The sequence below is a fragment of the Thunnus thynnus genome, chromosome 10, assembly GCF_963924715.1.
Source record: "Thunnus thynnus chromosome 10, fThuThy2.1, whole genome shotgun sequence".
Classification (NCBI taxonomy): domain Eukaryota; kingdom Metazoa; phylum Chordata; class Actinopteri; order Scombriformes; family Scombridae; genus Thunnus; species Thunnus thynnus.
The window spans coordinates 24408621-24430172 of NC_089526.1; the positions used below are offsets into that span (position 1 = coordinate 24408621).

Consider the following 21552-nt stretch of genomic DNA (forward strand, 5'->3'; position numbering starts at 1 on the left):
ACACCGCTGGACAGCAGAGTCTGCACTACCCTGATAACACACACATCTACACACACACCACATACACAAAGTCTCACATACGAGCACAAGCTTTCTCTCACACTCGCTTAGACACTCTTGAATGCACGCACACACACACACATGCATCAAGGCTACGTGCAGTCGCTTGACCAGTAAATACTGTAATCAGCCAGTCAACCAGTCTGTCTGTCTATCTGGTTACTGCCTGCCTGTCTCTCTCCTGCTGCCAAGGTCAGCATTGTTAGGAAACGCTTCTGTTATCAAGTGAAGCCCCGTGCTGCAGTGGTGTTTGGGTTATGCACAGATAACGTAAAGGCTAAAACATGGCAAACCAGCTTTAATCCAGCTGTTAGGCTGTTATATTCTTCACCTGACAAATACATACATACATATGACATGGCATATTAGCATTTCTTTTACAAAAGTAAGTTATTGATCAAAATGATAATGAAAACATATTAGCTTCTATAGCACTTATCAAAACAATTACAAAGTGCTTTACACAAAAAAAATACAGGAATAAAATAAAGAAGGCTGAATCCAGCAAGACAGACATAAGATAAAAAGATATGATATACAAAATAACATTATTATTGAGAGGTTAAGTGATAGAAATAAGTTTTAAGAAGTTATTTCAAGGAAAATAATGGACAGGTAAGGAGAGGTCAACTGAACTATAACTGCCTGTGGAGCCTGGCCACAAAGAACCTTAAAAGTAATCAATATAATCTTGAAATGAATCCTAAAACAAATTGGAGTGATATGATCTCTTTTCCTGGTTGAGTGGTTACATTTTGTACTAGTTGGAGCCTGTTGTACGCTTTACACCTGTTGAAAGACCAGTCATGAGGAAGCCATGTACAATAACTTCTGGAACCAGCAACTGCACTAAGATATGGGATGATTAAGTATCCATTGGTGTGAATGAGAAACAACAACTGTCTATCCATGATTTGGTTTGTATTTTGGTGTTTTAATTCAAGTACTTGCTTAAGAAGGAGAGAAAGGAAACTTGGTTGTACAGGCTAATGTGTGCATGGTCCATATGGTCATAGCAGAGATCTTACTGTAATTTATTAACTCCATCTAGTTAGACAACTTGGACAACATGGAGCTAGCTGGGGCAGAGAAAAAGAGAGAGATGTAGGAAGAGGTAGTAGTGGATAGATAAGGGAAGATCGGGGCAAGACACCTCTTACACCATTTACCAATCATGCCTCAAACACACACACACACACACACACAGCTGTAGCCCTGTACCAGCATACCCCATAATAAGCATATTCAGCCCTAAGGTGTGCAAAGACCAGTCCCTTCAACAGTAACACCAGGTCTACTGGCCCACAATCCTTCACTTTATTCCTCATTGTGAGCTAAGTAGCCAGTTCACCCTGCCCAAACAGAAAATTAATCAGCACACTATTTGTTTTGTTTTTCACTGAATACAATAGTCCCAGAATGTACAGCACCACAGAAAAAAGAACCCCACATAGCTCGTTCAACAGAGCAAGAACTGGTGACACATGGTTACATTCAGTGAACACATGTACAACAGTCTCAGGTAAATCACAGAAAGAACAGCCATTACACACATTCTTATCTATCTCAGACAGAAAAAAAAAGAAAGAAAGAAAGAAAGAAAGAAAGAAAGAAAGAAAGAAAGAAAGAAAGAAAGAAAAATTGATTGATAAGAGGAGGTGGAGATGGAGGTGGAGAGTACTCGGCTGCTGGAAGTAGAAAATGGAGGCAGGAGCAGATGAGAGAGGGATGGATGGGTGAGAAGAGAAAAAGAGAGCAATCACATCTTTCCAACACTGAGGTTATTAAGCTATTGAACTCACATAGAGCAGTAATAGATGGCAATGAACCGTGTGTGTGTGTGAGAGAGAGAGAGAGAGTGTGCGGTGTATATATAATAGGAGGGTTAATACTGCTGCTTCTTAATGGTAATTTTGGCCCGTCACTCTTCTAAAGGCCATCGCTGTAGGCCATCAGCCAGCCGCACACAACCACCGCCGCACTGCAAATGTCACCATTATCACAGTGCATTTGTGCATGAGCATGTGTGTGTGTGTGTGTGTGTGTGCGGCAGTGAGTGCACATTGAATTACTTTCCTGTTTTCTGCTCGGGTCGGTCCTTGTTTTTTGTCTCTGCGTGTCTGTCTGTCTTTTCGTCTTCCACTCTCTCTTCAACATTCACTGTCTCCCTCCCTCTGTATCGACTAGTCAGGCTGTAAATATTTACATGTGCTGAAACCCCATCAATCGATCTCTGTCCATTTCTGTCTCACATTGACAGGGCTCAGTTACATTCCCTGCTCTCTCTGTAATTGGCTCTTTTTTTCCAGCCGTTGTTCATTATTTATATAATCTGCGTCTCCAAGAACCATAGCTCCAATTTTAACATTTCTTTTAAGTAACTGACAGCCAACATTGTCCCTCATGTGCAGAAAATGTTTAATCACCATGGGGCCGAGCTAAAGCGTTGATAATGCATGGGAACATGCTTGTCAAGAGAGAATTCAGTTTTTCCTCTCAGGAAAAACATTGTTGTTTTAGGGTATATTTGAAAACCAGTGATTTCTGCAGACATTTCTACGATATTGAGCTGTTTTAGATGTTTTTTTCCTACTAGTTGTATATACTTTTGCTATTCTATAAAGCATGTTCACTTGTCTGGTACCAGACAATAAATATATTCACATAGCAGACTTCAGTCTAAAGATTTTGTTCACTTGAGCCCACTTGATTTTGTTCAATCATTTATCATAAAGCCTTGACATGTGTCATTATCCTTGAACATACAAATAAAACATTTAAAACTGTGTGTGTATGAGTCTTACTTTGATTGTGTGGTACAAGGTCTTCGGGTCTCCTTAAAAGAAGACATCTTTGAGGCTTTCTCGCTTGGCAGAACCACAATATATTTCAATTTGTATTCAGCAACACACCCCCACATAAGTGTCAAGATGTATACTCGGACCTTCACCACTCACAAAGCTTTTAATCAAACAAATGACAAGTTTGTAAAGACCAACAGCAAGTGTCTTATACACCATGTTCTCACGTAATCTGTATTCTGTTGATAGATGTAGATACCATTCCTACAGACTGTCAGGGAATTAATTTGATGTTAAGAGTCAAGCACAGATTTAGAGCAGTGTGTATACATGACAGTGAAAACTTGAAAACTAACCAGCTAATGAAGTCTATAATGTTGTTTGTATTATAGTATGTCAGTTTATTGGTTACAATACAATTGGTATATGGAGTCAGGTTGGTGTTTCTTTTGTGTCAATGGAGTCAGCTGCAGCGCTCTATCAAGATATAGCTCATGTTCATTCTGACCTCCCTTGTCACTTCTAATATGGTATTGTATGAAGGTATAATCACATATCAAACAAATACATGTATAATCACCAAATATTACCAATTTACTTATATTCAATGGTTCCCGTTTAAACTGCTGATGGATGGATGAGGGTGATGATTTGTCTGTTTTCTGATGTCACTTTATATATTAATTACTATCATTAATTGTTAAAAAACTGCATGAGAATAGATGATGAAGTATGTGTACATGAAGTTTAAGTACTGAATGTGATGAATGAAAGGAACGTATAGTGGTTATGTAGCCTGATGTGGTGTGTGGCATGCTGGGTAATGCTTCCTGACAATGAATCTCTATAGACTTAGCTTCCAACTGACTGAATAGGAATTAGACTCTATTCACCACCACACCCAAAAGGTCTGACCCCTGTATGAGTGTGTGAGTGTGTGTGTGTGTATGTGTGTAGGGCTGATGGTAACAGTGCACAGAGGGCCCAGTATTGTATTGTCCTCAGGGAGATCAATGACATTCCCTTCCTTTGAGTCCACAGATTATCTGTCTGCCCGCCTGTCTGAAAATCTGTCTGTCTTTCTGTCTCTATGCCTGCTAAGCTTTCTCTCTTCTATACGCTGGTCCGCTGTCCTTCATTCTGTTTTCCTATTTTCTTTGTGCTGTTGGTTTGTATTCTTGTGTGCCTCTGTTGCACCATACCTATATTTTCAGACCATTTGATGATTTCCTGAGAATTTACAGACTAATTTTACATATGCTGCAAATTTAGTGTAGTTGTGAGCAAACAATGAACCTTCTGCAAGGTGCAGGCACTATCTGACTGTACAAACACTGGCCTTCTGGTTGATTTGTATTGTCTCTGAATTAAAGGTGCTCTATTTGACTTTGGCCGAGGTGCACACAGTCTTTTTCTCCATGAAATATCCACATATGATCCAAAAACATCCCAAACATCAAACAGGACTAAATCTACATCCTCTATTTTACAGGGCAAAGACTCATGGGTGAGAGAGATCTGAACAGATTTTGTTTTATTTTATTTTCCACTGAGATGTTACTTTTTGCTGGCACATGTTCAATAAGTGATTGTAAAAGTTACTGACATGGGTGCTAAAAGATAGATGAGTGGTTATGACCCCTGCTTCTCCAACCACATGTGTTCTTGTTCTGCCCTGAGGATCAAATCCCTCTCGCCCACCCCCTCGTCTCTCCTACTGCCTATAATACAAACACTAGTAATAAAAAGTTATCCTAGTCTTGTTTTAAAAATCTTGTTAGCAATAAGATCTTGAGGAATATTTATGTTTTTGACATTCAGAACTGTGATGAAGCTGAAATATAATGTCATTGTGTGTTACAGTACATGTAGACATGCAGGTAGTGGAAGGATGCAAACATGGAGACATCAGTGAACATCAAACAAATACAGATATTTGCTACATTGTGATTGAACATAAATTCAGTCATATTATAATATACGGTACATACTAACACACTGGCATGTTGGCAAAACAAAATGATTTAATTCAAGCAGTCATTAGGTAGGTTTCCATCCACCTGTCTGTATGCAAATTTTCAATTTCCAAATAAAAAAACCTGAAAGGAACCGACATCTCGAAATATTGATGTTGAGGTGAAAAAATTGGTGTATCAATAAAAGCAAATTTTGACAAAGTGCAAAGGAAATATACATAGGGAATAAATCATGATGCTTCACCAATGACTGCGTCGATCAATGACTGTAATGTTCCAAAGATTAATACATGTAACTAACATAAATATCATATTTCCACCGTGTTTTCTGCATTGTTTTTCACAGGTTGAGGTTTGATTGGGGCTTTTTTAATAGACCTTTTCCACAGCAGACATTTTGACATGTCAAAGCAGGAAAAGCACAGCTGCAATTAATCACATTCACGAGGGCTGAATCCAATTTAGTTGTTTCCAATTCATGACCCTGGTATAGTGCGTGATCATGGTTCACCAGAATGACTTCCTTGGGCACTTGAATGGATCTGAGCCATCATCAGTGTCATCAGTTCCACCTGTGCTTTTCCTGCTAATGACAAGTCAAAATGTCTGCTGTGAAAAAGGTCTATTATGTCGTCTTGTTGCGCCCTCTTTCTCTGAAATGGTTTGATGGCACCCAACTGGAAAATTAGCGCCACTAGCTGTTTGGCTCATCAAACCTAATACTAAATCCTAATATTTACTGTAGAGGATGGAAATGTGCATTAAACTGCATTTTCTTTTGCTGATCTTCTAGAAATTTGGTTAAAATTACATTACATTTAGACAGAAACCTGGTTATTGATTGGTCAACAACATAAACTACACAGTTATGAACCAGTCAAAGAGTCTCACCTCTTACTAAATCTGACAGGAAGTCTTGCAGTGCAGCCTCCGAGGCAAACTTGGATTAATAGGGAAAGTGTGCGCATCGCCAAAGAGGAAAAAACACATTTAGCTAAACAGCAGCTCTGTGTAACAGTGCTGAGAGTAGAGAAACTGGAAGAATGAAATAAAACAGTCCTGAAGTCAAGAAATAAATAGATACAAGTGAAAAAAATCTGCATTGAAGCAACACAAAAGAACACCAGGAGTGCAGTAAACTAGCTTCTCAGGTCTGTTTTTGCTAGTTGAGTTAGAAACGAAGTTGCATGTTAAGCACATCTTAAACATTTTACTGTGTCATTTGTGAATCTTGTGTGTCTAAAAGAAAAGTTAATGAGACATAGAGTGTAAGTTACTAATATTAATAATATTACTTAGGGAAAAATGAGCGAATTGCCTTTAATGTGAATCACTTACTCCTCGTACTGAAATGACTGTATTAAAGGTGCAGTGTGTAGGATTTAGTGGCATCTAGCAATGAGGTTGAAGACTGCGACAAACTAAATACTCCCCCTTCTCCCCTTCTCCTTGCAAGCATGTAGGAAAAGCTACTGAAAACACATAAAAAATGTACCTTGCATTACTGCATGGACCCTCCACATCACAATAGATTTAGGGTCCCTACCTTATTCTGATGACTTGCACTGAATGGAGTCAGCCAGGGTTGCATATTCCGGAAAGTATCTGCTGGTAGCTAGACTCAAGCAGGCCTCCAAATGATCATCAGACATGGTGGAACAGTATTTGGACTTAATAATCTTCATGTGGGAAAAGGCTGACTCACATAAACAAGTCAAGCCAAAAAATGCAGTCAATGAAGCAGCACATTTCCTCATGTTTGGACACTTTTCCTCCGTAAGTAAGTTCCAAAACTGTCCGGCATGGGCCCAGGAGTTCAACTGAATGTCAGCCTGCAGTGAAAAGATCTCCAGCGCAGACAAGTTCATATGAAAGTGATTTTTGAGGCCAGGAAATCAACCTCAGTGTCGTCTCCAAACAGAAAGCACATGAATATAGCCATTGGCTCGAGTAGAGCAAAGTCTTGAGAGTGACCAGACATTTTCAGTCTGCTCTGTGTAGCGTGCACATTACTTCCCTTGCTCCTCCAGCCTAGATGGGATGTTTTGGAAGTTCCCTAAATCGTGGTGCTGCAGCTTTGAAGACAGCAGCTGTAGTTTTCCTCTGAAAGCATTGAGCTGATCATGTGGACAACAGTTTTGTCTTTTCCTTGCAGCTCTAAATTAAAATCATTCAACATGTTGGTCAGATCTGTTAAAAATGCCAAATCTAGCAGCCACTGATCGTCATCAAGTTGGTTGTATTCTGCATGTTTTAGGGGTGTAACAGTGCACAAAATTTGTTTGGTATATACCTCAGTTTTTGGGTCACAAATTGTTCACAGTTAAGATGCAGTATCATTTCACTACAGAGACAGTGGAGCATATTTTAATAATAATGTTGCACTCGGTCAGTGTTATGGGTCTCTCATTTGTCATTCTGACGGCAGCGACACTACAGGGTCACCAGAGTATCCAGGCTACCTTGGCTAAGCCGGCTAGCATCCATGACAGAGGATGCTGGTCCATAGAGGCAGAGGAGGTTGCTCCTGTATTTTTGAGAAGCAAGAGGGAGATCAAAATATTTTTTAAAAAAGAGTAATTGGCTGACATAAACCATTACCAAATCTCAGTATCATTTATAAAATGATTTTTCTGTCTTCATTGGAAAAAATCCATTTTTGAAATTATGATTAAACTGCTTCAACAGTGACACCTGCAGGGCAGGTAAGAGGGGAAAGAGGAGCAGTGAGAGGAGAGCAGAGGACGGGCTCCTGTTGTCCTCCTTGGGGCGAGATCTCTTATATCGATTTAATGCACTTCATTTTTTTCATGCTAATCTGTTATTGGCCAAAACACATAAAATGACACTCCAGAGAAGCACGGCCTCTCTAACTAATCAACAACCAGAATCAAATATTGACATTGCATTGCAGTTTCCAAATTTTGTCTTCAATTCTCTACCACTGTATGCTAAAGCGATAGATTAATACAGTAGCATTTGAGAAAATAAATTATAACATGCAAATTGCAAACTACTTTTAATCACATCACTAAAAAATATATTTTATATAGGCCTTTTCATCAGTCCAAATTTCCTTTTTTCAGATTTATGTTTCCCTTTTGTATCGAGCAGTAGATAGCTGCTTAGCTAATACAACAGTTAGCCTGTTGTAGCAGCCCTGGAGGACGGGAGAATGGGTCTGGACCGGGTAGATGCCGGGCCTTGTTGCCTCCGCTGTCCAGGCTGGACCCTCAGCGGGACGATGGTGGGTTCAGCGGCCCGATGTGCTGCTGCTCTGAAGTGAACTCCTCTCAACAGCTGAAAGTTAACAAAATAATTTAAAGGAAACAGAAGAGTTAGCTTGTTTGTCATTGTTGCTAATGATATCAGGCTGGTTAACCAGCAGCGACAAACTTCTGTTAACAAACAAACAAAATGACAACAGCAACCAAATGCAGTGGGACGTTATGACATGAATACTTCATCTCCATGAAAGAAAGAAGACATCAGAAAACGTGAGTCAGATCCACCTTCTCTCTCTCTGTCTGTCTCTTTGGTCGCTAATTTCTTTTCTGGTGGTTAAATGTGTCTCTGTGGCTGTTGTGTGAATATAGCCTATTCACAGCACATTAGACTATATTATCTCTTTGCTGTATTCTTGTTAAGGAAATAGTTTGTCTGGACACTGAAGCTGCTGAGGAGTAACAGTGAGCTGTGTGGACTCACATGGAGAGTTTGATTCATCTGGAATTGATCCAGTTTTTAATTGAGTGGTTGTTCAGTCACCTGTAGATGTTGAGTGGTTGGTGAATAAGTGTGCAGGAGGTCTGGCTGTTTGCTTGTGAGAATTTCTTTATTCTTGTTTGTTTTTAAGCTGAGCCGTTTATTGAGTAATAAGCTTAAAGTAATTAGAATTAAGACTTTTTAAATACTAAAAACATCTAGAATAACAACAGTGTTAACAGGCTATTTTTTGTATGTTATGCATATATAAGAGTGTGTAAGTCATGTATTTGATACATGCATTAATACTTTTTGATGTGAACCTACACATTTACATCTGTGAATGTGTTTGTGTTCAATCTTTCTAGTATTCAGCACTGATCTGTACCTGTATCAGATTAGAAACTTTGTAGTACTTTATATCTTTCTGTATACTAAGGAAATACATAGGAAACATGTGTAAATCATGTGATATGTTGTCTGTGTTTGATGATCATTTCTTTGTTTAGAATCAATATGTATAAATGTCTTTAAAGGAGCAGCCTTTTCACCACTCAGGGGTTTTTGTTTTTGACTGAATGGCATATAAAATGAATGGTGAATGGTGTTCTGGCATACACCATTTACATTACTTGCCTACCACCTCCACAGTTGTTTTACTGTTTGTAAATATAAATAAAACCCATTTAGTTCATCTTCGCGTATCAGCCCTCACATTCATCAAATAAAAAAAATTTAATTTGTAAAATAAAAAAAATACTAAGCATATTATGAATTCTTAGTCGGACGTCAGACGCTACAATTATAAAGTGAAAGTGTCTGCTCTGTGAGTCCACAACAGCAGCAGCAGCACAGAGTAGCAGAGTGAGACGCCTGTGCTCCCTCCTGCTCTCTGTTGTAAACACACGTAGCTGATAGCGAGCTGCTCTCACGTCTCCCCGGGTCTCTGTGCTTGTTTTCGGCAGAAACTCTTCTGCTCACAGTGTGTCTCTCTGGATGGCAGGTGGGTTGCTCTGGTTCTGGTTCTAAGCGGTGGTCATCCTCTGGTTTGTACTTGTGTTTGTGTGCGCCACCAACCGGTGTCACTACAGTCTCACCACCACACATATGTGTGCTCTCTCTCTCTCTCTTTCTTGACCTCACACTCGCTATGTACTGATTTATTCTAGCTATGCTACTTGTATAGCACATTTTAGTTTAGAAAACATCTTAAAATACCTTTTTTTAAAAATCCCCAATACTTAGTTCTGGCAGGGGGTCAACTCAGGCCTGTCGGGCTGCTGGGCTTGTAAACCTCAACTTGCTGGGAAAGTCAGAAAGTGTTGAGAGACATGTTGTGGATATTTTTAGCGATGGTCACCACCTGGAGAAAAGCGAACACGAGCCTTTGATGTCTTAAAGCTGAAAATGTTTATTGAAGCACTTGATCGAGGAGAACTGAAACAGCGAACATCGAAGTCATCTGCAACTTGGATGCTGTCTCTTTCTGTTCTGCCCCCTGAAGGTCTGACCTTTAGTCTTTAACCTAAGCAGATCAGCCTATAATATGAAAAATTAGTGTAATTGGTTCACTAGTTTCTTAGCAAGGAGCTGCATTTTACCCGTGTCAGTTCAGGTCACGTTGCATGGAACTTCAGGTCGCTGTCAGCACACTCTGGTTTGAATGTCTGACTATGTCAATAGAATCTTTGCATTCACCTGTCTGTGTTGTCGAGGAAAGCCTCTTCTAACCTTGGTGACCATGGCGATGCTGATTTACCCTTTATCAGAGAGGTTTCTGCTTCCCCCAAAACATCACAGACAGCTGGAGTCTCAAGGAGAGGAGAGGATGTCTCCTTCCTGCATAAGATTGACAGTGTGACCTCAAGGCCCAGGCTTGACCCAATGTAATCCGATTTGTAACCCCTAAAGATGGAAAATTCCATAACAAGACAGACTAACGCACTGTTGGTTTTGTCTTATTCATGGGATTTGTTGACAACAAGGAAAATAGAATAGAATATCGCCAGCATGATCATTTCAGGAATTGCTTGTGTAAACAACAGAACATGCTGGCTTGACAAAAACGGGCAATTTATTCTGTTAATGTTATCGAATATACGCGTGAGAAAGGGCCTACAGTGAGCCAAAAGGACGGATGGAGGGATGATGATGAGGACGGAGAGACAAAGTGAAGGAAAGGAGGAAGGAGAGAGGGCATCTCGACAGCTGATGCTACTCAGCCAGAGGGTTCCAGGAAAAGCACACAAAGTAGCCTTTGCTATGCACATGTGCATAGACACACACACATGCATCAGCTTTTTCTCCACACAGACACGCACATAAACACACAAACACACAAACACACGCAGGTGGGACTAAGGAGTGTAGTGTGCCAATTTGTTGTGCCCTTGGTCCCCTCTCAGGAGGCTCACAGACAGGCATCCAACCATGCCAAGACTGGCACTGGTCCCGCTAACACACAGACACACACACACACCTTCACTCTTACTACACTGTGGCTGCAGGCACTGCAGTATGGGTGTGTGTGTGTGTGTGTGTGTGTTTGCCTCCACTTTCTACCATTTTCATAGACCACTAGAGACAAATGCTGAAGAATTGGGAGCATGTGAAAGACACAGCAGCCCTTTTCACACACGGAAGATGGAACAATGCTTACTTCAAATATCTGTGGAAGGTTGCAGTTCACACTTGGGTCTCACATACGTAACTATTCCATTTCGACTCTTTTCTCACATGACCGTTGTGGAAGGAGTATTTTTTTTTCTCCCTCCTGTCCACAGTGAACAGCGGCGAGTTGTAAAATAATGACATGCAGGATGGAGAGTGTCTGAGATCTGTCAAATGCTGCCTCAGGGATGAATTGCAAAAAAATATTTTACAGTTGAACGACTCTCTATCACCATGCCTTCATCAGCACTGAGAGGAGGCTTGTCCTCATATCAGGAAATGGTCGTTCAGACCAAAAACAACCCTGTGTATGAAAAAATCCGAAGGGCTGAGTTTGTGGAGGCGTGTTGTGTCAGATACTGGTGAGATGATGAAATATGATCCAGGAATTCCAGTTTGAGCGAGAGCATAAGTAAGAGCATGATGGTTTATAATTTGACACAGGATTTTGCCAGGCAACACTGCATATTTTTGCTGAAGTGATGGCGCACCCCCCCCCAATGCATCAATAGAGTAGCCTCATTCAAATAAATGTGGGGGAGTGCTTTTTTTCTTGACTTCATGACCTTTCATGACTTCAGCAGCAACTCAGCTAACAAAAGAAAAAAAAACAACAATGTTATTTTAGTCTCATTTAATTAATTAACCAAGTCGTTTTTGTCCCTAAACCCAACCAGACCTTAACCGTAGTGTTGGCACATCATTATTTTTAACAGTGATTTGTAACAAATTTGGAAAGCACAGATAAATGATGTCGTCCTGCCCATTACTGCTGACAGGGGCGCCTGATTAGAAAACGCTCCTATGTGTTCAAACAATCTATTTGTTCGTTTAATTTGGAGGACTTGTTGCAAACGGTTATCTCAACAGCGAGCTAATGTAAGCACACTTTCTGCCATTTGTCGGCGAAAGGGTGAGAACATACTTTCTGTTTAGACATCGGTTAATTAGCTCTTTTCGCCGTTTCTCATACAGTAGTATTGTTTTGAGCTTGTCCTTCGTAGCTGAGAGCTTTGGTGGAGTAACACAGCTGGCATCTGTTTCTCCATGTTCCATCTACTGGTTCAGCTCAAAAACACTTCATCATTCACTTCTTCAGGGACACCTCAACCTCTGAGGATATAGTTTGCTGATCCAATAAGGCAGGTTATGCCGCTCAAATCCAATTTCTTAAACAAAAACCACGAGTCCTGCTGTTCCGTTCTGGTTTATGCCGCTCTGTTCTTTCTCACCGCGCTGCTAATGTCATTGTCACTGTCCTCTGGGCCAATTATGCTGCGTGTATTGTCTGATTAGACTACATATTGTTTCATCCATCAGTACCACTGTGTGATTGTATGTGTAAGGGATTGTGTCTACGCGTGTATGTGTCTAATTTATTATCAGATGTGATAAGTATCTTTGCAGTGGAGGTTGGAGAGGATAGCAGAGATTGAAAGATAAAACAGAAAGAAAGAAAGACCTGACTCCTGTCTTTCTGTCTTTTCAGGGGCCCAGTCTGGCTCTAATCAGGGAGACGCAGGACTGACTGCACTCAATTATTCACTCATTAGTCAGCAAACAGGAGAGGCCACTGAAAGCTGTGTTCTCTGTGTGCTTCTGTTCACAGAGCACATCCTTCTCTTTGTCTCAGCCTGTCACTTTTTAGACACGCAGTGTACTTACATTTTCTAGTTTTAGTTTCCAAACTGCAGTATAGCTTTTGTGCTGTGCAGTATTTCGGGAGTGATTTTGAATGTCAAAACTCTAATGGATATTAGATGGCACAGCCAGCTGAAAGCACAATCTGATGGCCGTAAATCTGAAAAAATCATTGTTCCCTTTCTGCACATGTTTTACAAGGACTGGGAGACTGCCAAAAATCAAGTCCTATTTGTCTGTGGGTTTTTTTTTTCTCATGTTTTTGCTTTGACACATCACAACTATTCAAGGGAATATAGCTAGACAATATTGCCCTCAGCAAGGATGGGATTGGCAACTCAGACAAAATCAATATCTATAACACAGTGGATTGTAAGGGAGCAAAGTATCATGGAAAAGTACTGTTGGTCATAATCGTTGGCTAAATTGCCCGTCTACTTTGGCTCCAAATGTTGTCTGGGTGCCATAGCCTTGACTTACCGCCTGTGGAAATAGTTGCTATTAAGTTGGCACCCCTTTTGAGTCTGCCACTCATTTAGTTGGCATGGTTTACCAAACCCCCGAGAATTCAGTGGATAGATGGACAGAAATGGATGTATGTTGAACCCTCTGAAGCATGGCCCCTTGAACTGTGCGCCTGGGAGAATAGTCAGTGCCCTCGTTCCATTATTTATTTTATTTTTATTTATTAACTGCTGCCTTTGTTTTTCCAATTTCCTGTATGAACTCAGACCATGTTCACAATTTTTTTTTTACATGTGCAAATGACTTGTTTACACACTAACATTTTATCATAAATATCCACATTGAAATAAGAAGTTTAAAATGACTAAATCACTTTGTTTGCCAGTCAAAAGAATTACAGCTATCATCTATTCTAGGAGGACTTAGCCCCGCAAAGGCCTCAGTAATCTTAAAAAAAAAAAAAAAAAAAGCGCCGCATATCCTAAGATGTGGCAGACCATGTCTGAAAGCAGTGTTTCCGTATGGCCACACTCGAAGATGGAACGAAAAGCCTGCTGTCATAGCCTCGTCCGGGCTGCATCCCAACGCTTTCCTGATCTTTCCCCGGTAGTTTTGTGTTTTTGGGGTGTCCTTGTAGCCTTGATGCGAAGAATAATATATACAAACATATAAACAATCACAGATGACTGCGATAAGCGAATTAGACTTCTTTTCTGATTTATGGGGCATGTAACAGTTACACTTGATTGACGTTTCTGTGAAATAGCTGCTACATACCGTATCTCACTGCAGCTTTAAAGCAGCACAACACAGGTGTTATTGATAACAATAACGACGCCTCAAGCCCACTTAGCCGTTCCAGCGTCAGTCTAACGTCCACGCTGACGCTCACGACATCACGAATTAACGTCAGTCCTCGCCGTCTCGCATATTCACCGTCTTTGTCTCTCCATCCCGCGTTCTCTCTCCCCCTCCGCTCGCTCTCTCCGTCTCTCACTCCCTCCTGCGCGTTCACCTGCACACCCCTCAGAACAGAGCTGTCAGCAAGGTGTGTTTTTTGTGTGTCTGTGCATGTGTGTGTTTGTTCATGAAACTGACAAATCCACTCTCGCTACTCCACCCACTCCAAACCAGACCTGACAAACAAATGAAATATGCATGCTCAGCAATTTGTTTCATATTCTCCTGGCAGTGGCCTTCTGCAGAAGCTTTTTCCAGAAAGTACATTTTTAAGACTGACAAACAGCTCACAGTGTGTCGCTGCTTTTTATTTTCACACTGTACAGTGAATAATCATTATTATTACCTTCATTCCACTGTCATGAAACAGCATTTAGATTTTATGCTGCTAGTCGTTCTTGGTTATTAAAACAAAACAAAAACAAAACGTTATTAAACAGATTATAAATCAGATGTTTCTAGTTGTTCTGTTAAGCAATTAAACAAGTCCAGTTCACAACTGACAGCAACTTTTCACTAGCATTGCACTTTTCTACTTCCACCAGACATATTCCAAAATGATACAAACTTCTCCACAGTTCATCTTCAGGTTTTTCTTTTTACCCATAATGTATCCTTGACAAGTTTGTAAGGCTTTCAGCTGATGTTTGTTCTCATGTTTTTAATATGAACATACCGTAATTGCACACTTGTTTGGAATTTGAATGTAATGTTAATGTATTCTCTACTTTATGTCAAATATTTGCACATATATCACTAGGATAGTTAGAATAGTTATCCATTAGAAATATAAATGATTGAAAAAAAACTGGCAGAGCAGCCTCAGGGTAGGATTGCAGGGTGTACAAGGAGGATATTTAGGAGCAAAGCCAGCACACATGTTTTCCTTAATTTACACTATAAATTTCATAACCTTACAAATGACTTATTTAACAAATGCATTCTGTTCTGTTAGGAAGGACTTTTATCTTGATTTAACAACAAATATCTCACTTTAATGATCGCTACACTGATTGCGCTTCACGCTTTCATGCACACAGTGAGAACCCTCCATCCAAACACAAACACACACTTTCTCCCCTCAGCTATGCACTGTTAAACACCTGTGTGTTTGTGCACATGTGTATCCCTGTGTACGTGTGTGTGTGTGTGTGTACAGACAATGCGGAGGTCATGTCTAGCCCCACGGCAGTTCATTAAAATGCATGTGTTTTGGGGAGTGTGTGTGTGTGTGTGTCTGTGTGTGTGTGTTGCTACTCTGTTCACATAACTGTTTACATAATTGATGAATATGATAATGACACAAGCTGGCACTGTGCTCATGTGGGCATTTGTGTGCACACTTGGGTGTGGGTTGTGTATGTGTGTACGTGTTTGCGTGTGTGTGCGCTGGATGTTCAGGGCTAAGGCAGAGGATGCCCCCCTCGCATCATATGCCCATCATCTTGGCACTGACAGTTTGACCATTGACAGCACTTTGTTCTGTTGGCAGACAGACAGGGAGAAGGACAGACAGGTAGACAGACATGCTGACAGCATATGGTGCAAGACAGGAGACCTGTGGACCCATGTGGTCGTTAGAAAAACACTTATTTCTCTCTCTCTTTCTCTCTCTCTCTCTCTCTCTCTCTATCTTTCTCTCTCTCTGTCTCTCTCTCTCTCTCTGTCTCTCTCTCTCTCTCTCTCTCTCTCTCCTCCCCCTTGGCATATGTTGTGTGTGGTTGGCTGTGCGCCACATGCCGATCCGATGCCCTCGGCACTGCCGGGGCTCCGTGCCACCTGTGCCACTCTCTCCCATTGCAGCCCCCCAGCTCCCCATACACACACATACACACACACACACACACACACACACACACACACACACACACACACACACACACACACACACACACACACACACACACCCAAACACTAGCTCTCAGTTTGCACCTGTGTCTGTGGGAGAGAATTTCAGACAGGAGAAACACAGACATCATATTGTCCTCTTGGTGAGTTCAGTGGCCTATTTGATGGATTTCTTTGACACAAAACTGCCTTAAAAGATCTCAGATGGTCCAGGTTCACTGTTGAACAGGTTCAGTGCTTCATATTCTGCAAAAAGATGACAGAATTTTTTATAAAGCTGTAAAAAGTGCATTTTCTTATACAAAAATTCCATATACAGCACATTCTTTGTTCACAGTGCTTTTAGTTTAGAGGGTTTGGCTGGCGATTTTCTATATTTTTTATTGTCAACAAATCTCATGTGCAGAGCCAAACCAACAATGAACTCATCCTACATACAAGTATTGTGTGTGTATCCAAAGCCTGATATATCTTATTCCTCTGTGCCGTAGAGCTCCGTTGTTGTCAAGAAACTATTGAGAACATGTCAGCGAGCCACACTGCTGCACTAGGGGACATGTTCCTTCACTCAAGTGGTTATTGTAGCTTCTTTAGAAATGACTCCAGAGACTAATACATTTTCACTTTCAGGGGAGAGGTTACTTGTACGGCAGACGTCACTGCACATGTGCGGGAATGCCGTTCTGTTTACAGTGATTTGCTAGCTTGTTGTGCTACATATCACAACCTCTTGACTAGGGATGCGGTGATTAACCGATTGCACTATTAACTGAGCGTTAAAATGTCACAGCTTTGTAACCGTGAAGGTTCAGCTACACCGAGTGTTTCTGTTCTCACTCTCAAAAAAGGGACATTATGGTATATTATTTTTCTATGCACAACGGTTGTACTGTGAGGAAAACTGAACAAAACTATGTCCAAAAATGTCCATAGGTGCAACTGGCAGACTGCAGGCGGAACTCAAACAAACCTGGTGTACCAGTTCAGGTACACAAAGTTACACATACTGTCACAAGCGACTCTCCTTATTCATGTTTGAGGGGGGCTAGCTAACGGAGACGAGAAGTGCTCTGTCAGTGTCTGAGGGACATAACATTGAAGCCTTGTATTTATATATTAACACTGTAATTCCCTCAGTTAATTAATTGCATTTCAGTGATTAATAACACCTGTGTAAGAGATGCTCTCAATTTCTTTCTTTCATTTTTGCTAAATCTGAAAAACAAAACAAAACAAAACAAAACAATAATAAACTAGATTTTCTCAGGCCACATGTAAAATTAGACTAATTATTATAGTTGATTAAAAATTAATTTAAAAATATGCATAGATGACAGTTGATAATAAAAATACCTCAGTTTTTTACCTACATTAGTAATATTACCCCCAGGTATCAATAAAGTTCATCTAAATCTTATATCAATAATAATAATTTGAAATACCATATTTTAAATATTATAAATCAACTAAAGTCATTACTGCACCATCCAGTGGAAGTCCATCTTGGCATGGATTATTTATTTTCATTTCTTCTTATTCACAAGTCAAGAGGTTGTTATGATGTCATGCCCATTAGGACATTTGCTGTTGGAGCAATGCGTATGTCACAGTATGTGTGCGATACGTGTCGTTGTGTGTGCGCGTACAAGTGTGTAACTGCCTGCATTGAGAATAAGTCCAGCAAAGCTCTGCAAAGCTGACCCATAAACAATAAAAAAAAAAAAAATAAACAGATCGCCATTAATATTTATGCTTCATCAATTCCACTATTCCACCACAAAACAGAATTCATATCATTTATATTTGACTGGCTGTGGGGATTGTGAAAACCAACAGATCTATAGCCCAGTGATGTTGAAGTTGTGTGTGTGAGTCCAGATTTGCGGCCAACAGTAGCGTGAGAGAGCACAGTCAGATTATCAAGGATTTAGTAAACACACACACACACTGACACATGTACACATAGTGGTACGCGAAATTATGATGCTAGTTCTTACCAGGCCGTGATTTTCAAATCATATTGTACAAACTAAGGCTGGTGCCTATTTTTTTTCTGAATAACATTCAGCTCAGGAACACAGTTTGTTTAGGATATAGAGCAGCATGAGAGAGATTTATGAAGATATTTGTGTGTGTGTGTGTGTGTGTGTGTGTGTGTCAGAAAGAGAAAGAGAAAGAAAGGGAGAGATAAAGGAGCAGAGCTGCAGGTTGCGTGCAAACTGGGCAGCTAAACAGAAAGAGGAACAAAAAGACTGTTATCTTACAGGCACTGCGGTCTGTCAGATGCACACGCATTCACATGTACACAGCGTAACTCCAGGCTACACTTTTGTTCAATCACTGTGTTGTTGAACAAACTCTGGTGGACCCACATACAGCGTCACACAGCAGTCATGTAGTCGGTCTTCAGTGCAAACATGATTGATCTGGTGAGCCTCAAGCAGCCAAACACTGTAAAAGACACACAGAATACGGTTATCATCATCTGCTTCATCTTCATTGTCCCTGACCGACTGAGATGGTCTGAGCTGCCATTTTGTCATCATCTGTCAACCCCACTGTAAACAGTAGTGTTCCAGATAAATCCGAGCTAATCCCCAAATTCTCAGGCCAACTATACCGCAGCTGGCCCATAGGCACGCACAGGCACACATTCCTGGCCAGGTTAGCTAGCTCGGCGGGAAGTTGCACACCTGACCCCACTCTGCTGTTTCCCAAGCCGTGCCATGCCAAGAGTAAAGGTTAGCTCTTTACATGCGCTCAACCACACACACATACACACACACACATTTTCTCCCTCTCGGATTTAGTTGAATCTAACAAACCAGTTTGGCTAGACTAGCACTACCACACCTGACACACACACACACACACACACACACACACACACTCATACTCAGGTGTCCCTGCGATAGTCTCAGTTGGCCAAAGGAATCTGTGGAGAGATGATTGGATCAGCTGTTAGGTGAGGAGGCTGAATGTAAGATGGACATGAGCCAGGATAGACTGAGAGAGGGCTGAATTAAAAAAAACGAGACAAACAAGTCAATAAGAGACAAACAGCCATTGAAATGGCCACACGTAGATTATTAATTGTTGTTAATTTGACCAATATGTTGCTAGATTGACTTTTCAAACCAGCTTACAAATCATATGTAGGGATGTTTTGAAATGTGTGTATTAGGATTTTTTTTATATATATTGTAAAAATGTTAATGTTGTGATGTTTTCTTAACCACAAATTAATCAAACTGATGCCACAGAAAGTACAAAACCAAATGTTATTTGGGGCTTAATACTGTTGTGGAGTGGAGTTGAGGAGAAATTTTTACTACACGTTACAATTGTCAATAAAATACATGAATTTAAAAATGCATTAATCACATCCTAAAAATCATAAAAGGGTGGAATTTTTTTTTTCAAAGAGGGACACAACTGAATATCCTCCTATCTTCAAGTCCCTGAATACAGACCAGAATTTAAAAAGCTCCAAATTTCAAGCAGCCAGATTAAATTTTTACCGCTAGCTCACCAAGGTTATGATTTATTTCTAAAAGATAATAAATAAAATAAGCTTGTGTATAATTTTTTATCATGAACAAGGTTTAGGATGCTACAGCTTGGTTAAACCTTGGCACTTCAATCTAACATGTAGCCATACACCAGCCATGAAAGAAAGATTAGTTTTATTGTGGACATGAATCTTACTGGTAAATGAATTGTTTTTAACATAGCTTTATAAGACATTACACATAACTCAGTAATTACTGAGAATATACTTCAGCCTCTTTATTAATGCATATAAGAACCTCAGGAAGTAAGTGGAACGTTAATTTGTTGTGACACAACAATGATAAAATGATATTTAGTCAGTTTGCCTGTAAGTAAAACAGAGTTGTATCATTTTGAGGTTCAGTTGTGCATTAAAAGCACCTTTAACTGTGATGTGCTATTACAACTGCTGAAGTAGCAAAGCATTGTTACTAACAAGCGGCTAAGCTTCTTTTATAACAACCAAGCCATAAGTCATCTCAGTGTGAAAAATCATCATTCAGAACAAATAATTGTTGTCAACATATGGCTCACTTATTCTTTGTTGTGTTACCTGCAATTACCTTGTTTAGAGGGCCTCTATTTTTTTCTATTGATGTATAATTTCACAGCAGCTTGTTCATATTTTTCATGCCCTCAGGCTGTACTGTGTTTCTTTTTCGACTTCATGTAATGGACGATAGAGCATTACTGGGGGTTAACTCTAATGTGCACGAGTGTGTGTTTTTGTGTGAACATTCACACGCATGAACATACATGAACTGAAAGAATGCATGTTAGACAAAATGCCCAAGAATTTAAAGATGCCATTATGAATTGTGTTTATTAATTTTATTGTTGGCCACTGAAAGTTGAATATTACAAGTAGAAAATATGACATATTAACCAAATGATGTTCCATAGACTGGTTGAGTTGGGTTGTGTCCAAAATCACTCCCTGTTTACTATGGTATTTACCTCCCGCCATTTTATTTGAGTGAGAATTCTCAGTGTGAAATTTATTCCCACAGTAAATAACGCTTCCAAAAAACTGAACAACAAAGTTGTCCTTGGCATGCACACTCATTCCTGCTCATGTGCCATGTTTTGTATTCTGCACCTGTCAGTAATGACACAAAATGATGATTGAGAAGTGTCCAGAATCTCGATTTACTGCTCACTATGGAGTAAATGATTTTGGACACAGTCGAGGTCTGGATAGGCCTTTTTCACAACAGACATTTTGACTTGTCATAGTAGGAAAAACACAGGTGTTAATAGCATTAATAATGGTCCTATTCGGTTCAAGTGTCCCAGTAAGACATGACAGTGTGATAGTGTGACAGCATGCAGCTAACTGTAATTCAGCCATCATTCATTTTATTCTTCATATATGTGCTTTTCCTACTGTGACATGTCAAAATGTCCTCAGTGAAAAGGGACTTATTGTGTAACAGAACAACCTATCTCCTCTCCATCTTGTCCTCTATTGTCCCTCTCATTTTATTTTTCTCTCACTTCAGTCTGACTTCCTTATGTTGTCTCTAACTCTTTCCCTGTGTGCTTCTCACTCCTTTGCAGTCTTTTAAGTACAGTCGATAAAATCCTCCCACATACACACTCTTAACCACACATACACAAAGGTGGACACGCATGGAGAAGCGTCACAGCTTAAAGGCACCGTTCTGCCCTTGTGAGCCAGCATCCAATTAAATCACCCTGTTTCTGCAGCTGTGATTGATCAGCCAATTAGACAAGTGGACAAGAAAAACATTACGCTCATAAATAAAAATCTGAAAGTCTATTACAATTGATCGATATAAAACCATACAATAATAAACTTTTTATATGGTGGTAAACTTTATAGATGATACAAATATGTCTGCTGTGGTCTA

The 21552-nt window shown here is 40.1% G+C and overlaps 1 long non-coding RNA gene across 1 annotated transcript in view; it reads left to right on the forward strand.

The window, feature by feature from the left end:
* Nucleotides 1-7616: 7616 nt before the first annotated feature.
* The window catches only part of LOC137191804 (uncharacterized), a 50813-nt gene continuing 36877 nt past the window's right edge, over nucleotides 7617-21552 (forward strand). The window contains exon 1 of the long non-coding RNA XR_010930448.1: nucleotides 7617-8334. This is a non-coding gene — a long non-coding RNA (uncharacterized lncRNA). The remainder of the gene's footprint in view (nucleotides 8335-21552) is intronic.